Source organism: Engystomops pustulosus, chromosome 7 (genome assembly GCF_040894005.1).
Source record: "Engystomops pustulosus chromosome 7, aEngPut4.maternal, whole genome shotgun sequence".
Classification (NCBI taxonomy): Eukaryota; Metazoa; Chordata; class Amphibia; order Anura; family Leptodactylidae; genus Engystomops; species Engystomops pustulosus.
In genome coordinates, this window is record NC_092417.1 from 129,073,037 (window position 1) to 129,099,763 (window position 26,727).

Sequence of the window (26,727 nt, forward strand, 5' to 3'; positions counted from 1 at the left end):
GTGTTATTTTGAGTGCACAGTCAAAGTCGAAAAAAACTGAGCCCACAAGAACGTGACGTGCACGTGCGGTTTTTTTTTTCAATTTTTCCACATTCAGAATTTTTTTTCAGCTTCGCAGTACACGACATATTAAAATAAATAACATTACCGGAAAGTAAAATTTGTTACGCACAAAATAAGCCCTCACACCGGTCTGTACACTTAAAAATGAAAAAGTTATGGATTTTTGAAGTTGGAGAGTGAGAAATGAGCGGAAAAACCCTGCGTCCTTAAGGGGTTAAATGCTGTATGTGTATTTATAATGTGTAAACACAATACCTCATCCACACAGGAAACACTCACTGGTAATTCACACAGAACATACAATCACTAAATATGCTGGGGACCTGGATTCAAGTTCCAGGGTCAACATCTGCAAAGAGTTTGCATGTTCTCTCTGTGATTGCATGGGTTTCCTCCGGATCCTCCAGTTTCCTCCCACACTCCAAAACATACTGGTTGGTTGATTAGATTGTGAGCCCCATTGGGGGCAGGGACCAACTTGGCAAGCTCTGTGGAGTCTGTGTGCGCTATATAAATAAATTATTATTATTACGCTATGCTAAAGAACTCGGTAATACAAATACCTTCGGAAACTTAGATTTTGTAAGGCTACAAGCAGAGGCTTATTAAAGGAGTATTCCTACAAAGACAAGATTTTTAAATATAAATCTATATATATATACCTATAGAAGCAAGCATTCAGGAGGAGCAACTGAGCAATGGTTGGAACCTACAACTATAAGTATTATTATTGTTATCAGTGCTTACTCCTACAGGTCTAGGGTTTCTTCTCAAGGCAAACAGTCCCAGCATTTGTATCCAATTGGGGAAAAAAGGGATTCCACCTCAGAGGAAATTCCACCAATTTCTTAGTTTCTAGTCCCATAATCGAATTCCAATTGTCTGGCACTACTTCCTAGATCAACACACTCTTATATGAGGTCCCCCTTAGTCGGGCTAAAAGATAGTGCAAGCCCTTTGGGTGTAAGGTATAAAAAGACTTTTTATTCTACTCACAAGGTTAAAACAAGCTTAAAAGCGTGCATATAAAATCAAGAGTCCATCGGACGCCAAAGCACCTTCACCAAATAATTGTTTAGTAATGACCTCCATTGGATGCGGATGTACCCTTAATTTGCAGATCAAAGACTAGAAGCAGAATTAAGAAAAAAATTGAAGTGTGAAAAATTACATTTAAAAAATTGGTTCAGAAAAGGCATCAGTGAAAAATCACTGAAGCCAGAAAGAGAAAACAAATCTCTATATGTCCGCAAGGCCTCTTGTCCATGAGGGACTGCAGTCCATAAAAATCACGCTGTGCGGTTAAAGAGGACCTGTCACCAGATTTTGATCACCCTGGCAAATTCCTGCTGATAAAGGGTTACAACTCTGTGTCTCTTTAAAGGGCACCTACCACCCCGATTTTACCTATAAAGGTAGAACGGGTGGTAGGTGGATGAATGGGACGTGAGGATTGCCCTTTTTTGTGCTAATCCTCACGTCCCGACTATCTTTTAGAAAACTTTAATGAAGGCATATGTAAAAAATTTTTATGCGGCTACTGGGGCGTGGACTAGCCGGACATGAGGCTACTAGTCACGGCTACTCCACGCCCCAGTAGCCATGTTACTCCACCTACCATTTAATCTTCGGCGCGCAGCTCCTCGTAGGTGCGCGCCCTCATCCGAGTCCCCCGGCTTCAGCAGCCTTCTGCGCATGCGCAGTAGCTCCGGCCTTGGAGCCGCGGCCGTGCAGCCGAAGGCCAGTGTTCTGTGCATGCGCAGAACGCCGGGGACTAGGACGAGGGCCGAAGATTAAATGGTAGGTGGAGTAACGTGGCTAGTGGGGCGTGGAGTAGCCGTGACTAGTAGCCTCATGTCCGGCTACTCCACGCCCAAGTAGCCACATAAAAAAATTTACATATGCCTTCGTTAAAGTTTCCTAAAATATAGCCGGGACGTGAGGATTAGCCCAAAAAAGGGCAATCCTCACGTCCCATTCATCCACCTACCACCTGTTCTACCTTTATAGGTAGAATCGGGGTGGTAGGTTCCCTTTAAATCATTGCTCTGCTTCCTTGTACTTAGGGATAGAGATAGGAAATATTGGGGCTCATTTACTAAGGGTCCGAATCACACATTTCCGTCGGGTATCCCGATGATTTCCGATTTGCATCGAATTCCGCTGGGATTTTGGCGCACACGATAGGAAATCGGGGGCGTGGCCGTCGGAAAATCCGACGGATTCTGAAAAACTGCAGTATTTAAAAAGAAAAAAAGTGTCACTTGACACGCGCTTACCTGCACCAAGATATAGAAGGTGAACTCCAGCGGACCTCAGCGCAGCAGTGACACCTAGTGGATATGGGCGCACGGACCTTAGTGAATCCCGGCCGGACCCAAATCAGCGTTGGAGAGCCCGCCGCTGGATCGCGACTGGACCGGGTAAGTAAATGTGCCCCATTGTGTCAATTTTTTTACACAGTTCCTTGGGTTACATTCATGACATGTGCCCAGTCACATCTTGCAGGTCTCTCAGCCTTTTAAAAATAGCAAACTGTATACCATTGTATGAAATCACAGCAGCCTCCATGGAAGATGGAAAGGAGTAGAAGTCCATGGAGGCTGCTGTGACTTCATGTGCAGATACATGCATGGGGTACAGTTTGCTATTTTTAAGAGGCTAAAGGACCTGAGATGATGTCACTCTGGTCACATGACATTAACTGTGACCAGTAAGGAGACATAAGGCATGGGGAGCATTAGAGGGGAGGGGCTGTGCGTTGTCCGTCGAGGATTCGGATCTTCTGCGATTCACCCGATTTCCTGCATCCATCGCTTCCCCCCGCGGGGGTCCGCCACAGTTCACCTTCTACTCCGCGATGCTGATCTTGCGACACAATTTTGTTTTTTAAATTCCACGGCTTGGCCGAATCAGTCGGGTTGACCGACGTCCACGCCCCCGATTTGTCTCACATGCAAGCTGGCGCTGATGGGCCACAATCCGATCACGTGCGCCAAAAACCCGGGGGAATTCAGGGCAAAACGGTAAAAAGTCAGGAAACCTGACGGAAATTCGGACCCTTAGTAAATGTGCCCCGTTGTGTTCATTCCTATAATCAGAGGTTCGGGTCAGGAGATCACCTCAGCGCACAGATCACTTATTGGCAAACGCCTTCAGTCAAAAATCACTCATGTGAACAAAAATCCCCAATGAACTGGATCACAGCACACTGGATAAGAAAGAGCAGTGATATAATATTGGTTACCATGGTCAGCTAGCAATATAGTACCTCCTTACAGTACTCCTTGGCTTCTGTCTGTTAATTAAAACCCCTTCACGCTCCGTGGCTGATATATCCTGATATATATAAGGGGTGAGCCCTCCTTATACAGAGATGGGCTTTGCTGCATATCGCAGCAAAGACCCATCGCTAACACCCGCGGTCTCTGCTTGCACCGATTACGGGTGTTAACCTGTTAACCCGGTTGCCATGGTAGCCTTTGGTCTTCTGAGGCCCGAGACCCAAGGCTGAATGGCTTCTGAGAATTTGTTACAATGAGCCAGTGGCTCATTGTAATGAATCATGTGCAAAAATGCCATATACTGCAATACAGTTGTATTGCAGTATATGGTAGGAACTATCGGACCATTTAGGGTTAATGTACTCCAGATAGTATAAGGAATAGTGGGGAAAAAAAAGTTTAAAAATTTAAAAAATTAATAAAATATTAAAAGTTCAAATCATCCCCCTTTCCCTAGAACTGATATAAAACATAATAAACAGTAAAAATCACAGAAACATCAGGTATCGCTGCGTCCCAAAATGCCCGATCTATCAAAATATGAAAACGGTTATGGCCGGCGGTGACCTCTGGAACGACAAATGGCACCCAAATGTCCAAAATGCAACTTTTACACCTTTTTATATGACGTAAAAAATGTAATAAAAATGATAAAAAGGTCGCACAGTCCTCAAAATGGTAGCAATGAAAACGTCAGCTCATTTCTTAAAAAATGACACATCACACAGTTCCGTACACCACAGTATGAAAAAGTTATTAGTGTCAGAAGATGGCAATTTTTTTTTTCTTTTTTGTACACATTCGTTTAATTTTTGAAAATGTATTAAAACGCAATAAAACCTGTATAAATTTGGTATCACCGCGATCGCACCGAACCAAAAAATAAAGTAGATTTATTATTTTGAGCAAGGAGTGAAAGTCGTAAAAACTGAGCCCACAAGAACGTGACCCACATGCATTTTTTTTCAATTTTTTCACATTTGGATTTTTTTTCCGGCTTCCCACTACATGGCAGGGAATAATAAATAACATCACAGGAAAGTAAAATTTGTAACGCACAAAATAAGCCCTCACAAGTTCTGTACACGGAAAAATTAAAAAGTTATGGATTTTTGAAGATGGAGAGCGAAAAATGAGCAAAAATAGCCTGCGTCCTTAAGGGGTTTAAGGGGCTTTTACATCGGTTGCCCTTTTGCCTTTACTGCTTTATTAATAATCCCTGAATGTCCATTAACCCCTAGGCGCACCTGGACGTTATACTACACGGGGACGTGCTATAACGTCCTGCTCCTGGCACCGGCATATGAACGGAGCCGGCACCAGAAGCAGCGGCTGTCAGTTGTCTTATCACAGCTGACACCACGCACTAACACCTGCGATCGGAGCCGACTCCGATTGCAGGTGTTAACCCCTTACACGCCGCGGTCAAGTATGACCGTGACGTGTAAGGGTGTTCCAGCTATGGATCGGATCCCCGTGCCGCTTACCTGGGACTGCCAGATCTTCTGAGCAGTCAGACCCCTTCCGGGTCTGACTGTAATTTGTCTGCGTATGCTCTAACTGTTTACACTGCTCTACAATAAAATAGTATTGTAGAGCAGTGTATTGAACTTGAACCAGCGATCAGAGCATCGCTGGTTCAAGTTCAGGTATGTATAAGTAAAAACATGTAAAAAAACCCTGAAATTTACACATTGGAATAAATAAAAAATAAATACATAATAATATAAGCCCCTAAAATGTCACTTTCCCATAAGAACACTTACCGTATATTCCGGCGTATAAGATGACCTGGTGTATAAGACGACCCCCCTACTTTCCTGTTTAAAGATATATTCGTCGTATAAGACTACCCCTTTTCCAACGCATACAAAACACCGGTAAAAATTAAAAAAAAAAACAGATTTGAATTTAACATGGTCCTTTTTTTAATTTAAATTCTTATGACATGCAGGTATATAGCAGGAAAACTGTCGCTCATAAACATAAGGCATACAACAACATTACCATTGTCCATTTTACTGTAAATGTTACCATACTGTACCTTAAATTTTTATTTTATTAAATATTCCATGCCATGTACTCAGAAGCAGGAAAAAAATTCCAAATGCAATGAAAATGGTGAAAAAACGCATTTGCGGCATTTTCTTGTGGGCTTGGATATTACGTCTTTCACTGAGCGCCCCAAATGACATGTCTACTTTATTCTTTGGGTCGGTACGATTAAGGGGATACCAAATTTGTATAGGTTTTATAATGTTTTCATACATTTACAAAAATGAAAACCTCCTGTACAAAAATAATTTTTTTGATTTTGCCAACTTCTGTCATTTTTTGCGAAATTTGATAATATTTTCAATGATATCATTTTTAGGACTGTACGACCTTTTGATCACTTTTTATAGATTTTTTTATATTTTTCAAAATAGCAAAAAAGTGCCATTTTCGACTTTGGGCGCTATTTTCCGTTACGGGGTTAAATGCATTGAAAAACCGTTATCATATTTTGATAGATTGGGCATTTTCGGACGTGTCGATACCTGATGTGTTTATGATTTTTACTGTTTATTTATATTTATGTCAGTTCTAGGGAAAGGGGGATGATTTGAAATTTTAGGTTTTTTTATTATAATTTTTTTTTTAACTTTTTTTATTTTTATTTATACTATTTTTCAGACTCCCTAGGGTACTTTAACCCTAGGTTGTCTGATCGATCCTACCATATACTGCCATACTACAGTATGGCAGTATATGGGGATTTTCCTCATTCATTACAATGTGCTATCAGCACAATGTAATGAAGGGGTTAAAACGAAATAGCCTCGGGTCTTCGGAAGAAAAACATTCCCTCGGCTTATACACGAGTCAATATACACGAGTCAAGAGTAAAAAATACTTAAAAAATAATAAACTTATATACTCACCCTCCAGTGGCCCCGATGTACAGCGCTGCTCCCCGATGTCCGCGCCGCTTGTCTTCAGGCTTCTGCGCCCGTCTTCTTTCTTCTGCTGGGCACCGCCATGTTTTTCCCCCAGGCGGCGCCTAGCAGCGGCGAGTCATACTAGGCGCCGGCCGGAAGAGAGCAATGGCGGCGCCCGTCAGAAGAAAGAAGACGGGCGCAGAAGCCTGAAGACAAGCGGCGCGGACATCGGGGCCACCGGAGGGTGAGTACATAAGTTTATTTTTTTTTAATGCTGGGGGTAAGCTGTATACTACTGGGGGCAAGCTGTATACCACTGGGGGCAGGCTGTATACTACTTCTTGGATGCAAACTGTATACTACTGGGGGCAAGCTGTATACTACTGGGGGCAAGCTGCATACTACTGGGGGCAGGCTGTATGCTACTGGGGGCAAGCTGTATACTACTGGGGGCAAGCTGTATACTACTGGGGGCAGGCTGTATACTACTAAGGGCAGGCTGTATACTACTGGGGGCAAGCTGTATACTACTGGGGCAGGCTGGGCTGGCTGTATACTATAGGGGGCTGGTTGGCTATATACTGGGGGGGGGTCTGTGACCAATGCATTTCCCACCCTCAGCTTATACTCGAGTCAATAGTTTTTCCCAGTTTTTGGTGGTAAAATTTTCCACCCAAAATGAGCGTATTGTGAAAAAATATTACAATTTGTAGACTGCACCTCAATTTTGTTTTAACCCCTATAAAACACCTAAAGGGTTAACAAACTTCTCAAAAGTAGTTTTTCATACGTTGAGGCGTGTAGTTTCCAAAATGGGGTAATTTAAGGCCCCTCGGTGTTAATTAGAATTTTAGCAGGTCCATCTAAATACAGGTTTTGGTGATTTTGCAAAAAATTTGAAAAATGGCACCCAAATTCTGAGCCTCATAACATTCTAGTAAAATATGTGGAATCTTAAAAAACCATGCCAACATAAAGCAGACATTTGGGAAATGTAAGTTATGAATTTTTTTGGGTGCTATGACTATCTGCATCAAAAGTAGAGAATTTAGAACGTTTTAAATACAGAATTTTTCCCAATTTTTGCCAAATTAGTTTTTTTTCATAACTAAACACAAAAGATATCATCCGAATTTTTAAACTAATTGGAAGTAAAATGTGTCACGAGAAAACAACCTCAAAATCCCCTAGATCCCTCATAGCGTTCCAAAGCTATAACCACTTATAGTGACACAGGGCAGATCTGAAAAATGGGACCGCGTCCTAGAGGCCAAAAGAGGTTGAGCCCTGTAGGGATTAAGTGATTCAGAATCCCTGCTACTTACATTAGTGCTGTCTGCAAACTCTCTGTGGATATGTTGTTTACATGTATGTGCACTAATGAATAGGAAGGGCCTGCTGCAGGAGACTCTTCCTGCTCTCCCTGTGTCTGTCAGTAAAATGGACTGGGAAGAATGCAAATAAGTTTTCCAAGGTGTTAAATGGAAAACAATAATCCCACATTATGTTTTTAGACTTCTTGTAGGTCATACTTGATGTTAAGGGGGCTGCCTTTCAAGCAAAAGGAGGCAGTGTTTTCCATTTAACACCTTGGAAAATAGTGGAGCATCTATGGCTTTAAGTCTCCACATGCCTTTAAAGAGAACCCGTCAGGCAAAATAACCCCCTAAACTAAATATATTTTCATAAACTGCCATTAGAGAGCATTGTCTCTATCCCTTCATTGTCCCTCTACATGCCTGTAATCCTAAGCAATGAGGTCCTAAAGCTGTATGCAAATGACCTGTGAAATGTCCAATGAAGCATTAGCATATTCAAGCTGTCCACCTTATTCATGAGTGGGATGTACAGCCACACCCCCAGTGCTTGACTGACAGCCTGTATAATGATGTGAGGCTGTATAATGGTGTGAGGCTGTATAATGATGTGCTTCCTGGTGCTGACGCCCCCTGCAGCCTGTGTGTGTATAGGAGAGATACAACAGCTCCAGGCAGCCATGTTACAGCAGAACATGTCAGGTAGTTGTGTAGCTGATGTCTGTATTACACATGTGTATAGGAGGATGCAGCATGTCAGCAGATGCAGCACACACACTAGCCATGCTTTACTATACATTACACACAGACATGAGCAGGGGGAAGAGAGGGGAGGGGGAACAGGGGTGACATCACTGCCTCTGACCATGTGACCAGCCTCATTTACATAATAAAGAATAGATGATTTTATAATGATTAATGTATGAAATAACTAGATAAAGGCTGGGATGAGATCCTTGTGAGCTGCTCCAACAGGTAGAGGTGACAGGACTAGTGGCAGAGACCTGATGACAGGTGTCCTTTAAGGTGGCCTTAATTGGCATTGTCTCCTTAAGGAGAACACCTACTGTAAAATGGACTGTAAGAGAATGAGGCACAGTGGGTCATTAGGATGGACAGAAGGAGTAAGAAACAGGAAGTTATATATATATATATATATATATATATATATATATATATATACAGTATATATATATATATATATATATATATATGCACAGAGGACAGCATGGTGAGAACAGGGAAAGGATGATGCTCTCAAAGGAGTCAAATGTACAGGGACATATACATGCAGAGACAAGGGGCTTCTGTGTCAGACGGCAGGCGAACTTACTACAATGGGTATGTGCAATATGATTACTTCACTGCTATCATGACAAATATATTTGTTTACCTTTAGAATAAGACATATAATAGAGCTGTCTTATTTGTTCCATGATAAGCTATAATGAAATGTGTGCTTTTAGATTAAGATATGCCCCCTATCAGGGCCGGATTATAGGCGGGGCTCCGTGAATGATGTGGTTTTTGTATATACTGTGTATATGGAATGTATGTATATACTCTATATATATATATATACATATGTACATATATATATGTTTTGTGCTGTCGCCGCTGTATGTAGCTGTGTTACTGGGGGTGAGGCGGCTGTATGTAGCTGTGTTACTGGAGATGAGGTGGGTGTATGTAGCGGTGTTACTGGGGGCCAGGCAGCTGTATGTAGCGGTGTTACTGGGGGCCAGGCGGCTGTATGTAGCTGTGTTACTGGGGATGAGGCGGCTGTATGTAGCTGTGTTACTGGGGGCGAGGCGGCTGTATGTAGCGGTGTTACTGGGGATGAGGCGGCTGTATGTAGCGGTGTTACTGGGGATGAGGCGGCTGTATGTAGCTGTGTTACAGGGGATGAGGCGGCTGTATGTAGCTTTGTTACTGGGGATGAGGCGGCTGTATGTAGCGGTGTTACTGGGGATGAGGCGGCTGTATGTAACTGTGTTACTGGGGGCCAGGCGGCTGTATGTAGCTGTGTTACTGGGGGCCAGGCGGCTGTATGTAGCTGTGTTCCTGGGGTCGAGGCGGCTGTATGTAGCTGTGTTACTGGGGATGAGGCGGCTGTATGTAGCGGTGTTACTGCTGGGATAGTGGAAAGGAAGCAGGAGGACGTGTGTGTACGCTACACTTATTGGGGGCCTCCACCAGATTTTGCGCCCAAGGGCCCCCACCAACTTTAATCCGGCCCTGCCCCCTATTGGGATGCACAGGCACTATGCACTTTAAACATTGTATATCGATTTTAGGATCATTCCTCCTTTTGGACTTATAGCATATCTCCTCAGGCACACCTCCCCCTAGGAGGGTAGCACCCATTCCCATGTACCACCCTGCAAGATTTGTCTGATTTTGTGTAGTGTCTCCGCTTTCCCTTCTATGTGACCAGCCTGTTCTTGTTGCTTTTAAAGTGTTTGTCATTTGATTTGTAATAAAGATTAATTGTACTTTATAATTCTTTGGTTGGAATGGCTTTTTTTTTGTAGATAGGTTTTGTGCCTGTTCTAGTTCTACTATGTCCTTTTTATACATTGGTGCCCAAAACTGTACATAATATTCCATGTGTGGTCTGACCAGTGATTTGTATAAGTCTTTATCATGAGAATCTATTTCTCTCTTGATCCATCCCATAATTTTATTTGCTTTAGCAGCAGGTGCCTGGCTCTGGTCACTAAAATTAAGTTTACTATCCACCAATACCCTCAAGTCTTTTTAACTGCAGTTTTAATTGACTATAGAAAGGTATTACTACCCTGACTTCTTGATTTTCTGTTTCCAAAATATTTTGTTAATAGATATACTCTGCTAATATGAACAGCTGTGTCCAAGGTCCCATAGGTAGTGCTCTATTCCTCCAAAACAGTAAATTCATTAAAAAAATGACTGTAGACTTTATTGAAAGAACATAAATCATATTGCATACATTTGCACAATATTTACAAGTGTACATACATACAGTGTATACTGTGTCACAGCACAGACAACAACGCAATATGCAATAAATTAAGATTCACTCTTAGCATCAATAGCACACAGGAGTATAATCCTCAACTATGGCAAGAAAATGCTACGCTTCCACACTGCTCAGTCAATGAACCTAGTATAAATTTGGGAAATGGTGTAGGGAGAAAGGGTAGGGGGGGATCACTGGGCCATATCTTTATTGAAATACAGACACACAAAGGGGACAAACAGGAAGAGGAACCTACCAAACATTCACTTCCTTGATTTGCATAATATATGCTATACCCATCAGTAGACAGCTTTATTAAAAGAGCATAAATCAATGTTACCTACATTTGCACATACATATAGCATATATTGTGTTGCAGCACAGACCACAACATGTTATACAATAAATTAAGATTCACACTTAGCATTAACAGCACACAGGAGTATATTCCTCAACTATGGCATTAAAACACTACACTAGCACACTGCTCAGTCAATGAACCTAACTAAACATGCATTGCATTTCAATTACGGTGACAACAAAGTGTCAATTTGGGAAAGGGTGTGGGTAACACTTGCCTCAAGCTTTATTGAAATACAGACACACAAGGGGGAAAAATAGGAAGGGGAACCTGCCAAAAGTCCACTTCCTGGTTTAGGCTATTTGCATAATGTGTGCATAACCCACAATCCCCTGCAAAAGTCCAAATCAAGTGAAAAGTGAGTGTTTTCCAGTATTTGCCAGATAAAAGCAAAGTCCACAGTCTTCTGCAAAAGTCCTGAACTTGCGTAAAGTGTAGGTATTCCGATGGAAGCTGGAAAGTGCTGCTGTTGCTAGGAATGAAGGCAACCCAGCTCACAGCAGGGGGTCCGAATCAAGTTGGGCATAGCCTGACCTGTTCTGCTTACACAGTCGCAAACAAAAGAAATCCAGAGCAAAGTGGAGATGTTCGGGACACCTTTGCATCCCTTGCTTGGCTCCTTGAACATGACTGCTCACTTGACCCGGTCCATCTTCGAGTCCCAAACAAAATGAAAAACGGTCCTGGTAACGGCCTTGTAGACAGGGGCCGGGGGGTGGCCACGCCTGAGCCGCGTACTGGAGTACAGGCAGCACCTCGTTACGCAGGACAAGAGTTTTCCCCTCCAGGGAGAGCTGACTGAGGCTCCACAGGGTGACTCTGGTGTTGACTTTGGCCAAGCGTTCTTGCCAGGTCTTCCGCGCTGCACCTTCCTTCCCGAACCAAATCCCCAGAACCTTCATGAAGTCCTGCTGAATGGTGAAGGGGAAAGGGGTAGAAAAAGCGAGCTGCCAGTCTCCGAAATGTGTGGCCTCCAACCTCTTGCAGTTGACTTTTGTCCCCGAAGCCTGTCCGAACTCCTCGCAGGTTTGGACAAACGCTGTCACCAAACTCCGGTCGGAGCATCACGTCGTCCATGTACAGCGAGCACTTGACCTCGTCGCTTCCGGGTCCTTGCGTGGGGATCCCTCTGATCTCTTCATTCTGCCAGATAGATTCAGCGAACAGCTCTATAATGCAAACAAAAAGAAGAGGTGAGAGAGGACAGCCTTGTCTGACCCCCGATCACCAGCACTGAGCTGTGGATGCTAAGGTACATTAGTTCAACGAATAAGCAGAACATGTTACCCAACCCAAACCTGCACAGGACCTGGCCCATGAAGTGGTGCGAGACACGGTCGAAGGCCTTCTCCTGGTCCAGGCTGAACAGGGCCACGCTGACGTGGCGGCTTCCAATGTACTGCAGGTTGTCGCTCACCAGGGCCAGTTTGTCCACGATCCTGCATCCTGGGATGCCGCAGGACTGGTCTGGGTGGACGATTTCACCGATGACTCCCTTCAGCTTGTTTGCCAGTACCTTGGCCAGGATCTTGTAGTCCACGAGAGATGGGACGCCAGTTCTTCAGGTCGCACCTCTCTCCCTGTACAAAACAGTGATCAGTCCTTGCCTCAGCGACGGCGGCACCCTGCCCTCCACCACCATCTCCTCGTAGAGGTCGGGGCAGATGAGGTCCGTCACCTCGGCACCTGCGGGATCGAGCGTGTTAGCGATACCTGACAGGGACCTCTCGCTGCTTCGCAGTCCGTGGGCTTCCAGGAGTAGAGGTCGCTGTAGAAGTCGCTGATGACTCCCATGATGGCTCTCTTCCCCCTCTGCATGCATGCGCTTTCATCTTGCAATTCGTTCAGGGGCGTGTGGCTGGAGTGGACTTTCCTGAAAAAGAAAGAGGTTACACTTCTCACCCTTCTCCAGGATGTCCACTTTGAGGAGGAATCCAAGCGAATCATCTTTCGCGCCAAAGTGCCTCTTCAGGCCCTTCTTGGTGTCCTCCAGCTCCTCTCTGACGTCCCAGCAGGGGTCTCAGCTGTCGCTGGAGGTCTCTGAGGCCTATCTTCGCCACGGCTGCCTGCCTTTGTCCTGAAAGAAAGAATCGATTTCAATGTTAGCATATTCCCACCACTCGCTTATGGTTTCAAACAAACATTTGTCATTTCTCAGTACCATGTAGATGTTTCTCAGCTCCGCCTGCACTCCCTCGTCCGCCAGCAGGGTGCAGTTCAGTTTCTAGGAGCCCAGGCCCAACGGGAAGCCATGGCCCAGGGCGCACAGTACCTGCATGGCCCTGTGGTCGGAGAAGAAGCAGGGGACCATGGAGGACCCGCACTGCCTGATTGCCTTAGAGGTGAACACAAAGTTGATCCTAGAATGGGAAGCACCGTCAGGGCAGCTCCAGGTGTAATTCACGGAGCCGGCCCCAACGGCGTCCCTCAGCGATGCTTCCGTCACTATCTCCACCAGCAGTTTGGACGTGGTGTCCAGCTTGCGCCACTCTTCCTCCATGACGCAGTTGAAATCGCCGGCCAACACTGCCCTAGTGGTGGCGAGTTGCAGCCTGAGGTTGTGGAAAAGCTCCAGTTGCTCACCCCTGTCAGGGGAAGTGTACATGCTGATTGGCCGCACAGGCTCACCCGCCCAGGAGCTGTCTATGACCAGAAGTTGGTCGCAGACGAGCTCCTGGACAGTATCAAGTGTGAAGGCGCTCCCCCTGACAAGGATGGCAGTGCCGGCAGACCTGCAATCGCCCCCACCAGACCAGTAGGTAGGACCATGATTCCATCTCCTGGCCAGATGGTTGTAGGACCTAGGTCGGCACTGCCAACCTTGTCAGGAGGGACTGGGAGGAAAGGTAAGTTAGTGCAGTCTGACAAGGAAACTTATCTCTAATGCTTCTAACATTGATGGAGAAAACGGTCAAGTTAGCCATCATGAGGGAAGAAAAAGAGGGTTAAGTTGGGACGATACTGCCTTAGTTACCTGTCCGGTCGGGCAGCTTGTCTTTGGCTCCGTCTGTAACCTTTTTTAAGGTTCTCCAGCACCTCGTCCACCTGCTGTTCTGTGGTGAAGTCTATGGAGCTGGAGAGGGAGCCGTGTTCCCTGAAACCGGCTTCCAGCTCCTCAAAGAACTCCTCCTTTTCTGTTGCCGGGGACAAATCTGTCACCTCCTCTAGCAGTTTCTTACTGGTGTAGTTGCTGATTTACCGGCTATGGAGAGGGCTCAGCCCGTGACATCAGTCATCGGTCAGGGGTCACCCCATGTCGGTATGGGGTTAAAGGCGTGTGGTGACTTAAAGCCATGGATTCTCCAGTAGGGAATTCTGGGAAGTATGCAAATATGTTTTCCAAGGTGTTAAATGGAAAACAATGCCTCAGTTTGCTACCTTGAAAGGCAGTCCCCTGAACACCAAGTATGACCTACAAGAAGTCTAAAAACATGATGTGGGATTAAGCCAATCCAGCTTAATGTTTTTAGACTTATTGTAGCAAAAATTGCTTTCCATTTAACACCTTGGAAAACATATTTGCATACTTCCCAGCCTGTATAATAGTGAGAGGTATACTGATGTAATGTCTCCTGCATGCGCTTCCTGGTGCTGGCGGCCCCCTGCAGCCTGTGTGTGTATAGGAGAGATACAACAGCTCCAGCCAGCCATGTTATAACAGAACATGACAGGTACTTGTGTAGCTGATGTATGTGTCTCACACATGTGTATTAGGAGGATGCAGCATATCAGCAGACAAAGCACAGACACTAGCAATGCTTTACTATACACACAAACAGGGAGAGGGGGTTGGGGGGGGCTAACAGGTGTGACATCACTGCCTCTGACCATGTGCCCTGCCTCATTTACATAATAAAGAAAAGTTGATTTTATAATGATTAATGTATGAATTACCTAGATAAAGGCTGGGATGCAATCCTTGTGGGCTGCTCCAACAGGTAGTGGTTACAGGACTAGTGACAGAGACCGGATGACAGGTGTTCCTTAAGTAAAATGATGCAGGTGAAATGAACAGGCACTCAACAAAACAGCTTCATTATTTTGTTCTTCTTTATTTAACCCCTTATGGTCGCAGCCTGTTTGTACGTTAAGGCTCGGTTCTTTCTTTAGAAATTTGACCAGCGTCTCTTCCTAAGATATGCCTGAAATTTTGAGAATGTTTTCTCGTGAGACATTGTAGTTTATGTTAGTTGTGTCATTTCAGTGATCCGTTCCTTTTTTGGGGGGTAAAAATTCAAACATTTTGAAAAAATTTTAAAAAGGTGAAAATTTTCAAAGTTTCAAACTTTTTTAGACAAAAAGTCACACCACACATTTTTTTTGGGTAGAAACTTTTTTGCCATTGGTCTTTTTATTTCCTTTATTTGTTTTATGTTTCCATTTTTTTACGGATGTGAGAAGGTTTGAAGTTTTAGTAGCAACTTCTAAGATTTTCTTGAAATTTGAAAAATGCTAAATCTTTGGTTATCAATTCAGTTTCATAGTGCACTATAAAGGCTTTTGTATTATATACTCCCACAAGTAACATTTTATGAACCTTACATATCAACCTTTTCAAATCAGCATTTAAGATGTCTGTTAACCCTTTAAGTATTTTTCCAAAAGCAAACAAAAATGGATTGGAAATTTTGAAATTTCATTTTTTGATTACGGTTTTTCTCATTTAAGCCTAAAATTAACACATTCAGAAGGACTTTGAGGTAAATATACATCCAAAAATGTTTGCCCTGCTTCTGCTGAATGAGGCAATACCAGATATGTGGATGTCAATTGCTGTTTCATCGCACAGCGATGTCCAGAACAGAGTTCATACTATTGGGTTTTTGGAAGGCCAATTTGGCTGCAAATGTTTTGTGGTGCCACAGTGTAATTGAGGAGCCCCTGAAGTAACAGTACAATAGAAAACCCCCAAAGATGATGTTTCGGAAACTAGACCCCTCAAAGAATTTATCTGTGGTTGTGGTGAGCATTTCAACCCCCAACATGCTGGCCAAAATGTAATGCAAAGTAATGGCGCAGAGTAAAAAATGTGTTTTTATCTCAAAAATGTCATTTTTGTGCCTAATATATTGTGCCCAACTCATGCCACTTTAGACAAACACCCCAAAAATTATTCTGCGGGTTTTCCCGAGTACGGCAATACCACACATGTGCCAATAACGACAGGCTGGGCACACGGCAGGGCTGATAAGGGAAGGAGTGAAATTTTGCATTTCCAGCTCCTGGACAGTATCAAGTGTGAAGGCGCTCCCCCTGACAAGGATGGCAGTGCCGGCAGACCTGCAATCGCCCCCACCAGACCAGTAGGTAGGACCATGATTCCATCTCCTGGCCAGATGGTTGTAGGACCTAGGTCGGCACTGCCAACCTTGTCAGGAGGGACTGGGAGGAAAGGTAAGTTAGTGCAGTCTGACAAGGAAACTTATCTCTAATGCTTCTAACATTGATGGAGAAAACGGTCAAGTTAGCCATCATGAGGGAAGAAAAAGAGGGTTAAGTTGGGACGATACTGCCTTAGTTACCTGTCCGGTCGGGCAGCTTGTCTTTGGCTCCGTCTGTAACCTTTTTTAAGGTTCTCCAGCACCTCGTCCACCTGCTGTTCTGTGGTGAAGTCTATGGAGCTGGAGAGGGAGCCGTGTTCCCTGAAACCGGCTTCCAGCTCCTCAAAGAACTCCTCCTTTTCTGTTGCCGGGGACAAATCTGTCACCTCCTCTAGCAGTTTCTTACTGGTGTAGTTGCTGATTTACCGGCTATGGAGAGGGCTCAGCCCGTGACATCAGTCATCGGTCAGGGGTCACCCCATGTCGGTATGGGGTTAAAGGCGTGTGGTGACTTAAAGCCATGGATTCTCCAGTAGGGAATTCTGGGAAGTATGCAAATATGTTTTCCAAGGTGTTAAATGGAAAACAATGCCTCAGTTTGCTACCTTGAAAGGCAGTCCCCTGAACACCAAGTATGACCTACAAGAAGTCTAAAAACATGATGTGGGATTAAGCCAATCCAGCTTAATGTTTTTAGACTTATTGTAGCAAAAATTGCTTTCCATTTAACACCTTGGAAAACATATTTGCATACTTCCCAGCCTGTATAATAGTGAGAGGTATACTGATGTAATGTCTCCTGCATGCGCTTCCTGGTGCTGGTGGCCCCCTGCAGCCTGTGTGTGTATAGGAGAGATACAACAGCTCCAGCCAGCCATGTTATAACAGAACATGACAGGTACTTGTGTAGCTGATGTATGTGTCTCACACATGTGTATTAGGAGGATGCAGCATATCAGCAGACAAAGCACAGACACTAGCAATGCTTTACTATACACACAAACAGGGAGAGGGGGTTGGGGGGGGATAACAGGTGTGACATCACTGCCTCTGACCATGTGCCCTGCCTCATTTACATAATAAAGAAAAGTTGATTTTATAATGATTAATGTATGAATTACCTAGATAAAGGCTGGGATGCAATCCTTGTGGGCTGCTCCAACAGGTAGTGGTTACAGGACTAGTGACAGAGACCGGATGACAGGTGTTCCTTAAGTAAAATGATGCAGGTGAAATGAACAGGCACTCAACAAAACAGCTTCATTATTTTGTTCTTCTTTATTTAACCCCTTATGGTCGCAGCCTGTTTGTACGTTAAGGCTCGGTTCTTTCTTTAGAAATTTGACCAGCGTCTCTTCCTAAGATATGCCTGAAATTTTGAGAATGTTTTCTCGTGAGACATTGTAGTTTATGTTAGTTGTGTCATTTCAGTGATCCGTTCCTTTTTTGGGGGGTAAAAATTCAAACATTTTGAAAAAATTTTAAAAAGGTGAAAATTTTCAAAGTTTCAAACTTTTTTAGACAAAAAGTCACACCACACATTTTTTTTGGGTAGAAACTTTTTTGCCATTGGTCTTTTTATTTCCTTTATTTGTTTTATGTTTCCATTTTTTTACGGATGTGAGAAGGTTTGAAGTTTTAGTAGCAACTTCTAAGATTTTCTTGAAATTTGAAAAATGCTAAATCTTTGGTTATCAATTCAGTTTCATAGTGCACTATAAAGGCTTTTGTATTATATACTCCCACAAGTAACATTTTATGAACCTTACATATCAACCTTTTCAAATCAGCATTTAAGATGTCTGTTAACCCTTTAAGTATTTTTCCAAAAGCAAACAAAAATGGATTGGAAATTTTGAAATTTCATTTTTTGATTACGGTTTTTCTCATTTAAGCCTAAAATTAACACATTCAGAAGGACTTTGAGGTAAATATACATCCAAAAATGTTTGCCCTGCTTCTGCTGAATGAGGCAATACCAGATATGTGGATGTCAATTGCTGTTTCATCGCACAGCGATGTCCAGAACAGAGTTCATACTATTGGGTTTTTGGAAGGCCAATTTGGCTGCAAATGTTTTGTGGTGCCACAGTGTAATTGAGGAGCCCCTGAAGTAACAGTACAATAGAAAACCCCCAAAGATGATGTTTCGGAAACTAGACCCCTCAAAGAATTTATCTGTGGTTGTGGTGAGCATTTCAACCCCCAACATGCTGGCCAAAATGTAATGCAAAGTAATGGCGCAGAGTAAAAAATGTGTTTTTATCTCAAAAATGTCATTTTTGTGCCTAATATATTGTGCCCAACTCATGCCACTTTAGACAAACACCCCAAAAATTATTCTGCGGGTTTTCCCGAGTACGGCAATACCACACATGTGCCAATAACGACAGGCTGGGCACACGGCAGGGCTGATAAGGGAAGGAGTGAAATTTTGCATTTCCAGCTCCATTTTTCACACGTTTTTATTTGGAGTGCCATGTCATGTGTGCAGGGCCCGTGGGGTAGCAGTGCAATAGAAACCCCCAAGAAATTAAACCATTTTAGAAACTAGAACCCTCAAAGAATTTATCTGGGGTTGTGGTGAGCATTTCTACCCCCAACATGCTGGCCAAAATCTAATGCAAAGTAAATGGTGCAGAGTAAAAATGCGTTTTTATCTAAAATATGTCATTTTAGTGCCTAATATATTGTGCTCAACCCATGCCACTTTAGAGAAACACCCCAAAAATCATTCTGTGGGTTATTAGGGGTATGGCAATACCCTAGGTGTGGCATTAGTCTTTATGCTGGGGACACGTCAGGGCTGAGAAGGGAAGGAACAAAATGTAGCTTTTGGAGCACTTTTCACTAGACTGATGTTGGGGTGCCCCTGAGATACCAGTGCAATAGAAACCCCAGAGCAGTGACCCCATTTTAGGAAAGGGCACCCCTCAAAGTATTGATCTACGGTTGCATGAGCATTTTAACCCCTGAAGTGCTGGACCAAATGTAATACAAAGTGAATGGGTCAGTGTAAAAATTGCACTGCGGATAAACACCCCAAAAATCATTCTGCAGGTTATTACGGGTATGGTAATAGGCTACAAGATAGAGACATGGCAGGGCTCGGAAGAGAATGGCATTTGGAGCACAGACGTTTAATTTTGATTTTGGCATCATTAAACATTTATAGATGCCCTTAGGGATCAGAACAGTAGAAACCCCTGAACACTGATCCTATTTGAAAACTACACCCCTGTATGAATAAATCTAGTGGTGTAGTGAGAATTTAACCCCACAGGTGGACCCCAAGGATGATGCATAATAGATAGTCCATAGTACAAATTATCCCTTATGTCATTTTGTGCTTAGCTCCTACCACGAAAAACAAACACCCCAAAAATCATGATGCAGGTTCTCCCGGGTACGGCAATAATCTACAGGCTGGGCTCACGACAGATTACTGAGTCGCTGCTTAGTTCTCGGATCTCGTGCCTTCTGAGATTTTCCCCTAGCAGCGACTTCAGGAGACCTCTCTGATTCCTTCTTACAGTGCCACATGCCGCAGTTTGTCTGGCAGCGAGGCACTTGAACAGGGTAGTACTAGTATAAAAATTATCCAGGTAGAGGTGGTATCCCTGGTCCAATTGTGGGTGCACCAAATCCCAAACTATCTTTCCAGCAATTCCCAGGAATGTGGGGCAATCAGGGGGCACTATTTTAGAGTCCTTCCCTTCATATACCCTGAACCTAAATGTGTAGCCTGATGCACCCTCACACAGCTTATACATCTTCACGCCATACCTTGCCCTCTTATTGGGCAGGTACTGGTGGAACTGAAGTCTCCCTTTGAAATGTACCAGGGACTTGTCCACTTATATGTGCCTCTTTGGAGTATACACTTCCATAAATCGGGCACTCAGATAGTCTTATATGGGCCGGACCTTATACAACCTATCATAACTGGGGTCATCTCTGGGTGGGCACTGAGAATTGTCGGCAAAATGCAAAAACCTATGGATGGCTTCAAAGCGCATCCCACTCATCGCCATGCGGAACATTGGGATGTGGTACAGTATGTCTATGCTCCAATAGTCCCTGATGCGCGCTTTTTGATGAGTCCTATAAGAAGTACTATGCCCTAAAACTTCTCCATCTCTGCTGCACTAACAGGGGTCCACCTGTGGGCTTGCGAATAAAAAGAAGTGGGGTTTTGGGCAATATATTGTGCAGCGTAGAGATTGGTCTGGGACACCATCAGACCAACTAGGTCCTCAGCAAAAAAAAAATTTAAAATAGTCCACTGGTCCAAGCCCTGTCGTGTCTCATATTCCAGGACTGGCCATAAAATCAGGGACCTGAGGGGCATAATTACCGGGGGTCACCCATGTGGGGTCAAAAGTCCCGGCACTCCAGCAGAAGTCCTGGGCATTTCAGCAGAAGTCCTGGGCACTTACAAGAGCGCCTTCTCGGGGGTTCCTCAGAATCGCTTTGTGAGGACGAGGTAGACAAGTAAAATGGACACTCAGAGGTCATATAATTATACACCTCCAAGTCACCGCAGAACAACACAGAACACCTACTCCTTGGGCAGAACAACACAGATCACCTACTTCTCTGCAGAACAACGCCTACTCCACTACACCTACTCCACTACCCCACACAACGCCTACTCTTTCACACAACGCCTGCTTCTCCACAAAATGTCTGCTCCTCCACACAACCCCTGTTCCTCCACACAACCACACTGAAAAGTGCGGTTGTGGGGGATAGGGAAAACGTATAATGGGGGGGGGGGGGTAATCATGTGTTTTGGGGTACAGTAAAGGGACAGATCACTAGCACAACTCTAACAACACCAAAATGTCGATTTTAGAGAGTGATGGGCTAGTAAGATCAGCCCCACAGCGTCACAGATCGCTGTCATTGGCCAATCTGAATCAATTGGCCAATGGCGGCGATCAACGTCACAGGACCAATCAGATTGGTTCTGTGATGTCATCGGTGGGGTCTTGGCTACCGATGCCAACACCTCCCACCGCAGTAGGGCTCGTGTCCGATGCCTCCAGATGCGGAGCGCTAAGGGGTTAAAGTGCATTCTTACAAAGCAAGGGATGTGCAAAAAGACCCAATTTGGGCTTTCCCTAGCAGAGGCAACAGCTGTTTTGCACAGCTAACAGTGGCGTAAAAAGATTTAGGCCAATTGCCCAGCAGCGAGTTTGATGCTTATACAGTGGGATATGTAGCCCTGGGACCCTTCCTCCACCCTGAGTGCAGAGGAGGAGTGAACAGCTGGAGCAACCAGTGATTGGCTGCTGCTGTTGTTGCTGGAGACCTTATAGCTGTCACTACACAGCTCTCAGTGCTTTATCGCGCTTTTGAAATGATCCAACATATTTCCAAAATGGTGTCCATTTATTGGGAAGATAAAAATGGTGCACAACAAAGACTACAAGCTGACAGCCTGATCTTATCTCAGCTCCAGAGAATACAAATGTTACTCATGTTACATGTTACTCGATCTGTATATGAATTTTATATAAAGTTTATATGAATTTTAGATGGACTATGGGAGACTGTATATGTACATGAGATCTGAAGAAGCACTCAACGTGAAGTGCGAAAAATGTTGGGCCACACTAACTTAGGGTCCGAATCATGTTTTTCCGCTGGGTTTTCCGAATTTTACCGTTTTGCGCCAAATTGCCCCGGCTAGCTCTCATGTCCGCCCAACACAGGGTTTCGCCAGCGAGGTTTCTTCCGGGGCGTTGCTGCAACGCCCCAGAAGAAGCCTCACTGGCGAAACCCTGGGTCGGGTGGACATGAAAGCTAGCATCCCGCTATATGATTTGTGATATGCGCATTTTTAACTGACTCTTGTGAGTATGATGAACTTAAATAAATTTTAACTTTGTTGGAACGTACCACACCATCTGCCTGCATATTTCTTCCAGCTACAGTGCTTTACAATATAATTAAGGAGGATAATGAAAGCGCGATGGTGCTAGTCTGAATGGTGATATACTTTCAGCAGGAAAAATGGAGGATTGGTGCCGTTCATTGGTGGTTAAAGTTGGAATAACGAGGGAGAAGAAAAATACTGGGAGCTCCGGTCATAGTGAAATATTCTTTCTCTATTTCTTTGGACTTTTTCTGAGACTGTGTGGACCGGTCTTATACCTTGAGTAGCTCCTTAAGGGGCAAACTGTGCACCACGAACAACAGTTTTTTCTGTGCTAATTACCCTGGAGTTTAAATTTAGATGGGTACTTCAATATGCACTACTACAACAATGAACTCTGTGGCCCTGCTCACTAAATGGGCTGGTCTATCCCAAAATAACACCGTACCTCCTGGACCTGTTTAGGTACCAGAGAAAGGGATATATTAAGGATAATTACTGTATTCAACAGCTGATCAATAAGTGCTAGCCCATAACATTGTATTGTATTGCCCCCAATTAGCAATTTCAGCCCCCCAGGACACACAGCCTCATCACTAGCTAACTCAAGGACTACAGGATTAAACTAACTGGCATGCAGAATAGCCTCCAGCACTAGTACAGTGCTAGTGTAGGGTGTAACCCATCTGGTCCAGGAGCCTTGTACACATTTATTTTATTGAGCTTAGATTGGATCGTGTCTACATTCAGCCAGTCTAGTATATTACAGGATGCATAACCCGCACTGGCACTACCCACTCCAGATTGTCTTTGATTGTATACATGGAGCTAAAAAACCCATTAAGTATCTCCGCCTTCTCTTGGGCTCCAGTCAATGATGCCCCATTTTCAGAATATAGGGGTCCAACCTGCTCCGATCCATTTTTTTTCGCATTGATATACTTAAAAAATTTATTAGGATTTGTTTTGCTATCTTTGGCCACCTGTCTTTCATTTTGTATTTTGGCTGATTTTATTTCCTTCTTACAGATTTTGGTAAGTGTTTTGTTATTATTGAAGGCTTCAGGTGATTTATTTTTTTTGAATGCCCTCTTAGCCTTCTTAAAATTCAATGGGACGGATTTATCAATCTGTCTGAAAGTCAAAATCACAGCTCCCCTTTAAAGTATTCATGAACACTGGTAAAATGAAAGCTGAGCTGTGATATGTTGCCATGGGCAAATAGAAATATTCTGGACTTTCAGACAGCTTGATAAATCTGCCCCATTGTTTCCCCTCCACAGATAAAGAAGAGCCTTGACCCCCATTTATATTTGTAAAGTTAAAGTCTCCCATATTTACTACTGTCCCATCCTGTGCAGCCTGCTCCATCTGTTTATATGGGTGGCCCTCTATTTCCTCAGAGATATTGAAGGTCTGTAAATTACACCAAAAATGATTTCCTCAAAGCTCACCCATTTTGCCTGTGATACTTCTGGCATTTGTGAACATACAGTTTAATTTTCTGCAGTTATTTGATTTTTAGTAATTTTACCGGCACATATATTCTCACTATTGTTTTGTAACTTGTGGATCACCCTATCCACTGCCTTGCTCCCCCATTCACTGCCCACTTCACCACCCACCAACACAGCCTGCCCCTCTCTGACCTGTTTACCCCCTCAGCTTCTTCCTTATCCTCCTCCCCCAATCCTAGTTTAAATACTTTGCCACCCCTGCTTGGATCTATTCCACAGACACAGCACCCCCCCCTTCCATTCAGTTGCAAGTTATCTGCAGAAAACAGCTTCTACCCCAATGAAAAGTCAGCCCAGTGCTCTAGGAACCCAAATCCCTCTGCTCTACACCAGGATCTAAGCCATGCGTTTAACTCCCTGAGCTCTCGCTGTCTGCTCTGTGTAGTGCATGGCACAGGTAGAATTCCGGAGAATACTACCTTAGAGGTCCTTCCCTTAAGCTTTGAACCTAATTCTTTAAAATTATTCTTCAGGCTCCTCCACCTACCTATTCTGCCATTGGTCCCAACATGGACCACACAGCTGGGTCATCACCAGCCCCTCCCAGTAATTTATCCACCCTTTCAACCACATGCTGAACCCTCGCACCAGAGCAAACCATTTGGTCTTGGCAACAAATTGTTCTATCCGTCTTCCTGATTATAGAGTCCCCTACAACCACTAACTGCCTTGGCTTACCGGCATAACCATCCACCCTACTACTAGCTGGGCTGCTCTCCCAGCGATTAGGGAGAACAGGATCTGTTAGGACTGCCATTTCTGTTTTAACAGGCTACACAACCCTTGTTTTCTACAAGGTGTATAGATGGTGCAATGCAGTGCTTATGCAAACAGGTTGTATAATTCATATGACTTATATGAAACTTTATCAAACAACCCAAGGCAGCAGCAAGCCAGGTGTATAGAAACAAGGATTCAAGCAGCTGCAGCAGTACTGAAAAATCTTGAGCCGCTAAATGTTTTATGACACTGTCACCATCCAAAATGTCCCTTCTCTTCCCTTAACAGGTTTAACCCTCTATCTCTTCACTGCCTCCATAGACTGCACACAGTTTTTATCCCTATGCTCGGTCAACAAGCTAATAGCAGAGATTGTACCCTATGAGGCATTTATAGTGGCTGTGACAGCCTGGGAGTTCACAGGGGCTGCTTAACTACTTAATGGCTATCGGCATGTCACACTATCCCCGCATTTTCATTTTTATGATCAGACACAGGTTATTCGCCATTAAACAGAAAACTGTGTTACAAGGAATCACTAGGAAATTTAATTTATAACAAAACTAATTTTCGAATTACAGTTTGAATTACACTTGGTCTGAATCGATGTGAACATAACTAATATCCGCTGAAGTGTTTTTTTGATAAAGCTAGAAGCAAAGCTAAGCCAACAAAATCCATAGTCAGTCAATTGCTGGGGAAAAAAAAGTTTTATTTGTTTAAAGATTTAGCTGTGGGTTATACATGCCCCCTCCCCCTCCTAAAAAATGGGACCACTTCCTTTCTTCATAGCCCTCCCCTCTCAATATATTCCGGAAATATTGCGGTATCGCTTACCTAATACTCTGTGTTGCTGCAAGATTTACTGCAGAAGGAACAGGGAGATGGGGTGGAAGTTCTTCAGGCAGGGCCCGGGACAGAGGACGGCACTTCTGCTCTGGCTGGAAGTATGCAACTTGGATCTGCATGGCTAAAAGTTTTGGCTGGAGCTTCTCCCCTGATGGTTCTGCAACACCACTGCCAACGTGTAGGCAGGCTGGTAGTTGCATATAGCACCCTCTTCAAGTTAGGCAGGATATATAAAAGTCAGGTCAAGATCAAACTGGTTATATACAGGTCAGGTACAATCAGGGGCGGACTGGGAATTTAAAGTGGCCCTGGAAAAAAACTGTAAAAGTGGCCCCATTCTGTGGGCGGGTCAAAACAAGTAGGCGTGGCCTTGTGATGTGGGTGGAGTAACTAAACTCCATACAAACTGTTAATAGATACTAAAACATACTACAATACCTTCTCCAATAAACAAGAATGCAACTACTATAATACTACTGCCCCTAAGTAAAATATATTGTAATACTGCCCCTATTTACAAGAATATAACTACTATAATACTGCCCCCTATGTACAAGAATATAACTACTATAATACTGCTCCCTATGTACAAGAATAGAACTACTATAATACCGCCCCTATGTACAGGAATATAACTACTATAATACTGCCCCCTGTGTACAAGAATATAACTACTATAATACTGCCCCCTATGTACAGGAATACAGCTACTATTACTAGTAGCCAGCATCCCCCCCAGTATATATATATATGTATCCGCCCAGTATACAGCCAGACAGCCCCTGCCCCAGTGCTCAGCCCGAAAGCCCATAGCCCCAGTGCACAGCCCGAAAGCCCATAGCCCCAGTGCACAGCCCGAAAGCCCATAGCCCCAGTGCACAGCCCGAAAGCCCATAGCCCCAGTGCACAGCCCGAAAGCCCATAGCCCCAGTGCACAGCCCGAAAGCCCATAGCCCCAGTGCACAGCCCGAAAGCCCATAGCCCCAGTGCACAGCCCGAAAGCCCATAGCCCCAGTGCACAGCCCGAAAGCCCATAGCCCCAGTGCACAGCCCGAAAGCCCATAGCCCCAGTGCACAGCCCGAAAGCCCATAGCCCCAGTGCACAGCCCGAAAGCCCATAGCCCCAGTGCACAGCCCGAAAGCCCATAGCCCCAGTGCACAGCCCGAAAGCCCATAGCCCCAGTGCACAGCCCGAAAGCCCATAGCCCCAGTGCACAGCCCGAAAGCCCATAGCCCCAGTGCTCAGCCCGAAAGCCCATAGCCCCAGTGCTCAGCCCGAAAGCCCATAGCCCCAGTGCACAGCCCGAAAGCCCATAGCCCCAGTGCACAGCCCGAAAGCCCATAGCCCCAGTGCACAGCCCGAAAGCCCATAGCCCCAGTGCACAGCCCGAAAGCCCATAGCCCCAGTGCACAGCCCGAAAGCCCATAGCCCCAGTGCACAGCCCGAAAGCCCATAGCCCCAGTGCACAGCCCGAAAGCCCATAGCCCCA

General features: G+C 44.4%; 1 protein-coding gene across 3 annotated transcripts in view; it reads right to left on the reverse strand.

Annotated features, from left to right (window-relative positions):
• Window positions 1-10,566: 10,566 nt before the first annotated feature.
• LOC140070832 (capping protein, Arp2/3 and myosin-I linker protein 3-like) overlaps window positions 10,567-26,727 on the reverse strand; it is an 813,581-nt gene continuing 797,420 nt past the window's right edge. For 2 of the 3 annotated variants that reach the window (XR_011848999.1, XR_011848997.1), the window contains 3 exons: window positions 12,660-13,023; window positions 12,364-12,526; window positions 10,567-12,115 (listed from right to left, as the gene is read on the reverse strand). The gene's annotated coding sequence lies outside the window, so the exon portion shown is untranslated. Of the gene's footprint in view, window positions 12,116-12,244; window positions 12,527-12,659; window positions 13,024-26,727 lie in introns of all 3 variants that reach the window. The other variant, XR_011848998.1, reaches the window with a different exon arrangement.